Source organism: Pinus tabuliformis, chromosome 6 (assembly GCF_031772625.1).
Source record: "Pinus tabuliformis cultivar Carrire ecotype Pingquan chromosome 6, CPIR1, whole genome shotgun sequence".
In the NCBI taxonomy this organism is placed as follows: domain Eukaryota; kingdom Viridiplantae; phylum Streptophyta; class Pinopsida; order Pinales; family Pinaceae; genus Pinus; species Pinus tabuliformis.
Window position 1 is genome coordinate 543,513,573 of NC_142292.1, and position 11,436 is coordinate 543,525,008.

Below are 11,436 nucleotides of genomic sequence, written 5' to 3' on the forward strand. Positions count from 1 at the left end.
AGATTGTTTTCGCTCTTCTCAAAGCAGCCCCCCACGTCAAGGACTGGTGGGAAACCTACTGCAAGCAGAAGGATGAAAGCACAGGCTCACTATTTTCAGCCGCACCCACTTGGAATGACTTCCGGGATGCCATCAAAGAGCAGTACTACCCTGTCGGAAGCTATGAGGACAAATACATCAAATGGACCACACTGCGGTAGGGATGAGACCAAGATGTGCCAGAGTTCACAAACATTTTTCATACCCTTCGCACACAATTGGGTATCAAAGATTCTGAGCTGCATTTGGTACTCAAATACCGTGGCTGCCTGCACAAGTACATCCAGGAAGAGATGGTGTTCTTGAACATCTCCTCACTTGGCACAGCATACCGATACACTGTCAAAATCGAGCAAAAGTTCAAACAGAAGAAGCGAGACTTTGGATCTGCAAATCCGAAGCCCAAAGGACAAAGCCAAGGCGGGGTGACCAAAGACAACCCGTCGAAGCCACAAGAAAAGAACAACACCACGAAGCTGAAGAAGGACACAGGAAAGTGGTGTGAGTTCCACAAGAGTCCCACTCATAACACAAGTGAGTGTTGGACCAAGCAGTCGCTTGTGGCCGAGTTGAAGGCTTCTGAATCAGATGCATGTTCTGACCCTGAGCCAGAACCTGACAAGGGGAATGGCAAAGGGAAGCAGATCATTGATGCGGATCCCAGCGCCACTGTTGCCACTGCCAAGATCCAGAATAATGAACCTACAGATCCAGAAGAGGGGGAGCGTCTTTTCCACTCACAGATGTGGGTGAAGGGTTGGCCGCGCAATTCATTGTCGACAGTGGCAGCCAAAAGAACCTCATTTCAGCAGAGGTCGTGAAGCGGTTGGGCCTACCGACTACACCACACCCACAGCCATACAGTATTGGGTGGCTTCATGAAGGACGAGATCTCAAAGTTCGCCAGCAGTGCCGCCTTCCCTACAGCATCAAGCCCTTCACAGATGAGGTATTGTGTGATGTTACACCTCTGGATGTTTGTGATGTATTATTAGGCCAACCATACTTGTGGAGGCGACATGCTGTGTATGAGTCAAGGCCTCGTGCTGTCATTATTTCTTTAAATAATTCATTATACAGGATACCGGAGGTAGCCCCACCTACGGACACATCTTTGATCACTGCTAATAAAGGTAGCAAGCTCATCTCCCAGACCAGGAAATTCATCTGTCTGGTTCACTCCCAAAGAAAGGGGAAGATTGCCATCACATCCATGACCCCCGCGAAGGGTTCCTCCATGCAGCAGCAGCAGCAAAGGGTTCCTCCATGCAGCAGCAGCAACAAAGGGATACAGTCATGACAAGACACAGGAACAACTTCTCCTCACCCACAGGGGTACCACACAAGTTTCAGGTGGGCGACAAAGTTTGGTTACATCTGCAGAGAGAACACCTTACCAAAACCCATCAGAAACTCAAGCGACTCCGACATGGTCCTTACACCAGTACCAAGGCTACGGGAAACAATGCTTTGAATCACAACATTCCTCCATTCCTTCGCTTGCACCAAGTGTTCAATGTGGACCATCGCCGACCATGCTTCCCACCATTTTTGGTCACAGCAGAGATTGCAGAACAACTCACCAGAGACCCAGCTCAGCAGAAGCTTCCTAATCTCCGGGAAGAACTCAACGCAATGGGGACCATTGCTTCCTAAGGGGGGAGGAATGATCCAGGTGGATGTTGGTGGCCACCCACCTATCCCATTTGGACCCCCACAACTGTCTCTTTTAGCATTTTCAGTTTCCTTAATTGAAGCACAACTTACTATTTTTAGCAGTTTTTCGGGTCCTGAACTTCCGGAGCCGTTTTGAGGCCATAAATGACGTTTTTTTGGGAATCTGGGGCAACATGGGTCCATGGACCGATGTTTCCTCCCAAGTGGTAGTAGTCGGATAGATCTTTCTAACGAGCTATCGTACGCGTCAAACGAAGATCGTATGCCAAAGTTACGACACCGGGAAATTGATGTACCAATTTACCCAAACGGGGCCCACAATTTGGCGTTTCATCTTCTAGGGTTAGGTTTCGGGATGTGAAGGGTTTTCCATTGTTTCTCAACAATAAATAGGCCTTTGAGCCTCATTGTAACACAATTTAGAATAGTTCAGAGGCATGTAGCCGCACATCTCTTCTCAGAGATAAGCTACCATCGCCCTAGCTGGTTTATTTCCATTACTGGTTGTAAGCATATTTCAGTATTTTACAGTAATGAAATGAAGTATTATTTCCGCTGCATCTTTGTGTTTATGGTTATCTCTGTATTTTATTGCATTCCTGTTTAAATCCGGATCAGTTTGTCCACTGATCTGGATTTAAACAGGAACGCAACAAATTACAGAGATAACCATATACACAAAGATGCAGCAGAAATAATACTTCATTTCATTAATGGAAAATACTGAAATATGCTTACAACCAGAAATGGAAATAAACCAGCTAGGGCGATGGTAGCTTATCTCTGAGAAGAGATGTGGTGGCTACATGCCTCTGAACTGTGTTATAATGAGGCTCGAAGGCCTATTTATTGTTGAGAAACAATGGAAAACCCTTAACATTCCAAAACCTAACCCTAGAAGATGAAACGCCAAACTGTGGGCCCCCGTTTGGGTCAATTGGTACACCAACTTCCCGGGGTCGTAACTTTGGCATACGATCTCCGTTTGACGCGTACAATAGCTCGTTAGAAAGATCTATCCAAGCACTGCCACTTTGGGAGGCGACATGGGTCCATGGACCCATGTTGCCCCAGATTTCCCAAAAAACGTCGTTTAGGGCCTCAAAACGACTCCGGAAGTTCAAGACCCGAAAAACTGCTAAAAATAGTAAGTTGTGCTACAATTAAGGAAACTGAAAATGCTGAGAGAAACAATGGTGGGTGTCCAGGTGGACTTGGCAGGTGGCCACCAATATCCACCTGGATCATGCACAGTCACATATATGTTAGTTTGAAGAAAAGCAGTGGGACAGACTCAGGAAAACGGGTCTGATATGGTTCAATCAATTATCTACTCTGTTTGATGATGGTTACAATCTGTTGATGATGTGTGGAAATGTGTTGATACTCATAAGATGTTATTTAGAAGTACTTTTGATCCTCATAATTAACTTGATGTATATCTAATTGATGATGATGCCTTCATACTTATTTATGATATATGCATGATCAGATTTGACAATGAACAGATGGAACAAGTTCAGGGGGAGCATATGCTTCGAATAATGCATTGTTGGCATTATGGTTAGAAGTCTTTGGTGATGATGCTTATGTGGCTAAATGATACATCTTTTTATCTCAGATGATACTTGGGGTCACATTGTTGGTATTCAGATTAGATTCATGGATGATCACTTAAGTGGCATATTATTGTTGGTTGGCCAAGAGAATGGTATTGCAGGTTACAAGTCTGGATGCTGTGGATGGACGCTTATGGTGTAGATCATATATGGTGTATGATAGTTGCTGATGACTATCATTTTCTTGTTTAGATTGTTGGTCTTTGTTATAAAATTCATGTATACCATTTGATGTAAAGGTCATGCAAAGACCTAAATTGTAACCTCACTATGCATGAGAAGGATGATGTAATAATTTCTATTTTTCAATCATGTATAAACATTTGGTATATCCCCACTTGGTTGGGAGATGGATGTATGTATGAGTCGTTGGCGATTGGAAGGTCATACTCACATAGTTGAGATATAGAGTCATGTTATTCTTTTGAAAACATTTTTTGCAAACTCTACATGTGCTCAGGGGGAGCATGGATGGTTTAGTGCATCTCAGCATGTACAAAGGGGGAGCTCAATCAGAGATTTCAGCATGTACTCAGGGGGAGCATGAACGGCATAATGTATGTCAAAGGGAGAGAATATCTTGGTCCACCCTTTGCCCTTGATGTCAAAGGGGGAGAGTGACTTGGTGTTGTTGCTGCCATCAAGTCCAAAGGGGGAGATTGTTGGCATTATGATACAGGTGTTGTCCTTGATGGTAACTCACTCAGTTGATAGATCATAGTGTAGCAGGTAAATAGCAAAGAATTAATGATTAGACTACAAAGAATGAACAAAGAGAGGTATACGCAGGTTCACCTTAACAAAGTAGCATATACACGCAGGTTAACAGACCAAAAGGAGCGTATAACATACACACACACTTTCACAGAAGGAAAAGCGTGTATATCTTGGAGAATTAAGTTTTGGTCCAAGGTGTTTGGTCCATGGTATTTTGATCCATGGTATTGGTCAAAGGTTTCTGGTCCGAGGTATTGACCCAAGGTATTTGGTCCAAGGTATTGGTCCTAAGTGGTTTTGGTCCATGGTATTGAGAAAGGCCTAAAACTATAAAAGGAGGAGAATATCATTAGGCCATGTGTGCAAGTATTGAATATTTAATGAAGTGTGAGATCCAGTATGCAGGTTATGGGTTTGTGATGCTTTGCTCGATCTGAACTAATGATGCACCTATGTGGATGATGATGGATGATGGATTGGGATCTTAAGGCTTGGAATGTATCATCATTATGTGGTTTGATCAAGGATAGACTAGATCTGAATACTGATGCATGTTTTATTCTGCAAATGTTATGATCTAGGTATGACTGAATTCTGAAATAGCTGTGAAGTTTTTAAGTTAGTATTTGTAGATCTCTATGCGGGTTCGCTTTGGTAAAAGCGTGTATACACGTTGGTTCGGGTCATCAGAGTAGCGTATACATTATGAAATATGATATCTGAATTTGCAGATGGTTCTAGTGGTTGTTGCAGAGTTCTGGGTTCTGCTTTGTGTTTTGGTGACTATGTTTTGATGACAAGGCTTCAGTGATTTAGTTGTTTGGTGATTCAGGGATTGATGATTGAGTATTTAATGATTGGTTAATGCAATGGTTGTATTGCAGTGGTGATTGATTTTGAGCTTCAATGTTGTTGATGGGTCCAGTATGAAAATTGGATGAAACACGACCTTCATATTGTGGTGTTGTGTTCCAGGAGTATCTAGTCTGAAAATTTATGAAATGTGGTCCCTGGAGGAAGAGATAAGGTTTGAGCCTTCAGTAGGCTGGCACCTACATACTGGTAAACATATCCACCAGTAAAAGAGCGAGGGGGTTGGAGCTCCCTTCTTGTAGTAGCTGGAAAATGAGTGAAGGTTTGAGCCTTCAGTAGGCCAGCGCCTACGTAGTAGTAAATAGATTGTCTAGTACAAGATAGGGGGTTGTAGCTCCCTTCCAGTAGAAGCTAGAGAACGAGAGAAGGTTGTAGCCTTCTGCAGGTGGGTTCCTGCGTACTGGTATGAGTCTGCGTGTGTACAAGATTGTAAACAAGTTTTTCTTATATTAAAAGAAGACAACATCAGGTGGTTTTTGTCCCGCATTGGGTTTCCACCTTAAATCTTGGTGTTCATTGTAGGTTTTAACCCCGTACAGAAATTACCTACATACAAATTCTAGATCACAGAAAAATAAACAATGCGAGAGCATAACACATAAAACACATATACACAGAGATTTTCCCCTGGATCCCAAAACTGGGACTACCAGCTTGATTTTTCATTATATTCCTTTCAATGTTACAATACATATTTATACATGCCGAAGCATCCAATACCATGGACCGAAAACCATCGCGTCCAAAACCATGGACCGAAAAACCATAGGTAGGTTTGCCCAACCTAATATAGGGTCCAAAAAAAAACTTTCCCAGGGCACTACCCCGGACCCCGTAGAGGGGGGCTACCTGCCCCCCTCAAACCCCCGGACAGGGGGTCTACCACCCCCCCGTGACCCCCCCACTGCGCAATCGGTGCAACGAAGGGGGGGCTCTGCCCCCCTCTAATCCCCCGGTTCACTACGTGGGTTAGTTGTGGAAAGAATATAACAGAACCCAACATTCATGTGTGTTTCTTATGTGTGATGGTCTGTTCTGTTTTTACTGCACCTGGTTGTAGATTTTTCTCTACAAATAAGCTAGCTCACTGATATCATGTAGAAATTTCACCTGCAGATCCAACTGATATATGCAATGTACTAAAGCATAATACTAAATCTACATCTACCATAAACTTAGCAGAAGCTTAATTTAACATGAGCAACATCAAGCATGAACACATATAACTGATAAGAAGGAATCAATCACACATGACGCAAAGTATATCACTAGGGAAAGCACCAACATGAAACCCCAACACTTTATTATCAATCAAGTGGAAATCCTCAACATAACAAAAGAATAAGCTCAATAGTTATCCTGCTCTCTCTATACTCTGATGATGTATATCATGAATCAATCTAGCCTTGTATATAAAGGCTACTCCTCTGGTCCAAACCCCTATTTCCTTTGCAGTTTTGATTGGAATTCAATTACAAAACACATGTATATTGATCTAATCACACATGCTATCAACCTCAGGTCCAACTACACAATCCTTGAGGACACTAGTTCCACCTACATGCAAGGAATATTCACTAGGAAGATCTAAGCATCTGTTAGTACACTATCCCACATTTGATCTCAACTGGGTCTCTGATAGAACTGACATGCATCAGTCATCCATGAGTGAATACACAATTATCTGAAATAATAGTTGTCACATGCATGCAAGCATCAACAAACTATATCTCATTAATTTAACAACCTGTTAAATTAATCTAACTAAACTTGACTAGTTTAAACTAAGTCAACTGATCCTCTCAATATATAACTCATCCTTAATTCCTCAATCAGTGGAGAAATTACTGCATGTTCACACAAAGACTTCAGTTTGCTTTTCCTTAACTAATTAACTCATGGAGAATTAATTAATTAATATTCCAAACTGCTGGTGAGACCAAAATTGAATTTACTTCCTATAGATAGACCAGGGACTGCTATAAATAGGAAGGGACCCAGAAATGATTTTTTTAGAACTTTCTATTTTTAGCAGTTTCACCTTTCACCCAAGGTGGCCAATGACCTCACTGGCCAAACTGATATTTTTAGAAATGATATTTTTAGGACTCTTATTTATAGCACATTCTAAATTCAACATTTCATGTTGCACATTTTTCAACACTCCCTCTCAACAAGAAAGGCTTCCACTCGACCCTGATCCTGTAACTCTGCAATGTTCTGCATGCAACCCATCTACCCGGTCCACTTGCTCCAACAAAACTTGGAACAAAACACTCCCAACTGACCATTCTGTTGGGCTAGGAAGATACTCTGATGTTGAAGCTCTACCTATTGCTGACAAGTGCTCCCTCTCTGACATCTGTGCTACTGCAACATCTCCATGCATCTCACACCATTGCACACCTCTCTGTGCCACCTAGCACTATGCAAAACACTTGTGCCTCTCGCATTGCTGTAGCTTGCTAGCTATGTGCTATCCTAGGATTCCCTGCACTGTCACTCTCTCTGTCGCTCCATCCGCATCTATCTCTACCCAATCAGTCAGTTCCTATTACTCCACATTGGGGCTCCCGTAGCAAGGTCTCATCCAAGAAGTTTGGTACCTCAAGGATCTTGCCCCTCCTCCTTGGGATGATCAATCCACATCACCCCACCTCCTACCTAGAGGTATGGCTACATGCGATCCCTCTCCCCAGCTGGCTCAAAGTTTCCCCCTACTGGAGGTCTCTACATGAGTAGATGTCTCTACTCTATCTCCTCTGAGCTTCTCTAGTTGTGGCTGCGCCACAACCTCCTGAAGCTGCTGCACCAATCGTGGCTCCTCCACAATTGTCTGAGACTTCTTCTGGCACTGCATGTTGAGAGGTAACATACCCTCCCTCTCAACCACCAAGTCTCCATCAGTTTCCTTGCTGCTCAAGGCTTTGCATGCATATTGAACCTCAAGAGCATACAGGTTTTGATGCACTGATTAAAGATCAACATATGATGAATTAACTGAATCATAAGTTTGCTGGATATATGCTAGTTTCCTTAAACACAGTTGCGTGTACATGCAAGTTCCCTTAACTGAAGTAGCATATATAAATCAGATTACGGAAACGAAAAGTTATTGACTTGCTAATATTGATTCAACCCAACCCCACCCCCCCTGATGCGGGAGCATGTGACTCAGAGGGGAAAAATCTTCCAAATTATTCCAAAATGTCCAAAAAAATCTACAGGCAAGGGAGTGGGGTCCTTTAGCCTGCAATTTCTATGCTTTCTTAGTTAAAATTAGAATAAATTCTAGCAATAAATCATGCTATTTGTAACAGAGCTTTTCAAGCTTTAAATCATTCTGTAAAGCATGCTTTTCTTTGTATCAGATAAGGACGAGAGGGCCTATCCTTAGTTATAAATAAAGAGGCAGCAAAGCTCTCCAGAGGGAAGAGAGGGGCGAGTGCCATAGTATTATTTTGAAAAATTTGTTCTCTCAGTGTCTCTTATTAAACGACTCTGTAATATGCATATGTAGATTATTGAGGGGTGCCTTAATAGTGATTGGATCGGTGACTGGGTTCCTATTTCCTCACGCTGCGAGCACTGTAGATTAACTATCGAATTCTTCTTTCCTTTCATTCACGGTTATATGGTCTTTAACTCTTATTTTACCTGGCGCATATATTCTGGTTATAGCAAGAACTCTTGAAATTCTATTAAGTGACTGTAGCGGATTTGGAAATTTATAACTGTAAGTTCTTACCCTCGTGGTTCCGAGACCATATCGGCGTAGAGAGGTCCTTCAAAACGTCAGTGGTGTGTTCAGTTTACAAAACCTCTCGGTTCAAAGGGAGTCATATCACAACGAGGGGGCCGAGTTCTGAATTTGGAAGTGAATTAATATAAACTGCGATATATCCATATCGCTGAGTCCGTCATTTCGGAGGCGGGGAAGTGTTAAATCGAATCGACCACCGAATAACGGAACTGTCGAAGTATCAAAGGCTGTATATGAGTGTATCGGGTCCGTTGGTTCGGAGGACTGACTATCTTGGTTTGAGTGATTGCGACTTATATATATGGAGCGAAACTAGCATAGAGGGACTATCACTGGTGAGATATATATATACGAGCCTTATCCATGATAAAGTCTCGCCTATGACTATAGCCGATGCGATATATATTCGAGATTGGTACGTGGTAAGGTTCCACCTATAACTAACGCCGATGCGATCTTGCATCAGGCCAAGGAACAAAGGGAAACATCACTATTATGTGAGCTGAGGTGTAAACGCAGTATCACATGGCTTATATATATATTGTATTGCGTAAGTCCACCATTTGGATAATTCTTTTAAGAACTCCCAAAAAGCTATGGTTTGTTAATAAAGCCCGATAGTGGGGTTTTTAAAAAAAGAATGAAACATCAGTTTAATGACTGATGCGCCCAGTCCAGAAGAAAGGGAAGTTGATCGAGATATTGAGGAGCTTGCAGACAGATTAGGGAGATTGTCTCTAAAACCTGCACCCTCTCCATCATTAGTGGTATTAGAGCCATCAACTGACATTGAATTGAATCTCAGGAGCAGAAGAAGGATGGCTTTCAGAGTTGGAAGAGGACGAGAACGTGGTGGAAGAGGACAACCTGCTGCAAATGCTGAACTAATGGAAACAGTAGAAGAGCTGCGAGCTAGAGTGGATGCATTAACTTCAGATAGAAATATAGATGATGGAGATGTCAGTGAGCCCAAAATTGAAGTTGCTGAAGAGGAGGAAGCTGTACAGGTTACTCATGAGATGAGATTCTTTCAGTCAGTGTTAAAATCTACAGGCAGGCCATGGAACCAATTAGTACCGATATATCAAGGAGGACTGAATCCAGAAGAATTGATCGACTGGATTAACAGCATGGAGAAATTCTTCGATTACGAGGAAACAGAGGATGAGAAGAAAGTAAAGTTTGCTGTCACCAAGTTAAAAGGCCATGCAACACTCTAGTGGGATGGTGTGCAGGCGGAAAGGAAGAGACTTGGTAAGCAGCCAATCAAAAACTGGAGCCGAATGGTAGCAAAGTTAAGAGGTAAGTTCTTGCCAGGTAATTATCACCAAATTTTGTTTAGACAAATGCAAAATCTTAGACAGAGAGCTTTAACAATAAAATAATATACAGAAGAGTTTTATAAAGTAAGCATAAGAGCAGGAGAAGCTCAAGACACATATGAGAAGGTGGCTAGATACATGAATGGCCTCAGGATGGACATTTAGGATGAGATAAGTCTGCTGTCTCCTAAAACAGTAGAGGAAGCTTATCAAATAGCGCTGAAAGCTGAGGAAATGCTCATAAGGAAGCAGTCTGCCAAAGGGAGAGGGACTTTCAGAGGAAAAGGAAGTCAAGGTGGTAGAGGAAGATCTACAGAACCTAGAGATGGAGCTAGCGGTAGCTCAACCCAGCATGCACCCAGAGAAGGTGATGCAAGAGGCAGAGGGAGTTTTTCCAGAGGAAGAGGAGGCAGAGGAAGAGGCAGAGAAATAAGATGTTACAGATGTAACAAGCTGGGACACAGAGCTTTTGAGTGCCCAGAGAATGCAGACATAAAGCAGCGGAGAATCTCTGGTGATTAATAAAGTCTTACTTAAGCCAATGGAAGAGGTGGCTGCTGAACCGCTACAAAGGAAAACTTTATTCAAGACAGTGTGCAAAGTCTAAGGGAATGTTGCCAGATGATCATTGATAGTGGCAGCACTGATAATTTGGTCTCTACAGAAGTAGTGGAGAAATTAAATCTGAAGACAATGAAGCACCCAACACCTTATAAGGTGTCATGTTTACAAAAGGGTCATCAACTGTTGGTAAGTGAACAGTGTGAAGTGGAATTTCAAGTGGGCAAGTACAAAGATAAAATTGTTTGTGATGTGATGCCTATGGACGTGTGTCACATATTTCTTGGGAGGCCTTGGCAATATGACAGAGGAGCCATACATGACGGGAAGAGAAACACCTACAAGTTTGGAAAGGATGGTGTTAATCATACATTGTTGCCTCTACAAGAAGAAGATGTACCTGGACAGAAGACTGATCCAAAAACTCTGTTACTTGGAGGGAAGGAATACTTGAAACAGATTGAAGAAAATGAGGTAAATTTTTCTGTAATTTGCAAGCCCAAGGTAATATTGACTTCTACTAAAATTTCTGAATTACCCATTGAAATTCAAGAAATGCTGGAGAATTATTATGATATTATTGTTGATGATTTGCCTAATGAATTACTGCCAATCCGAAAAATCAGTCATCATATAGAATTGATTCCTGGAATAAGCCTACCTAACAAAGCAGCATATAGAATGACTCCTGCAGAGAATGAAGAAGTTAAGAAATAGGTGAAAGAATTGCTTGACAAGGGGTTAATCAAAGAAAGCCTGAGTCCTTGTGCAGTGCCAATAGTGCTGAGCCCGAAAAAAGATGGAGGCTGGAGAATGTGTACAGATTCAAGAGCCGTCAATAAGATTACAGTCAGGTATAGATTTC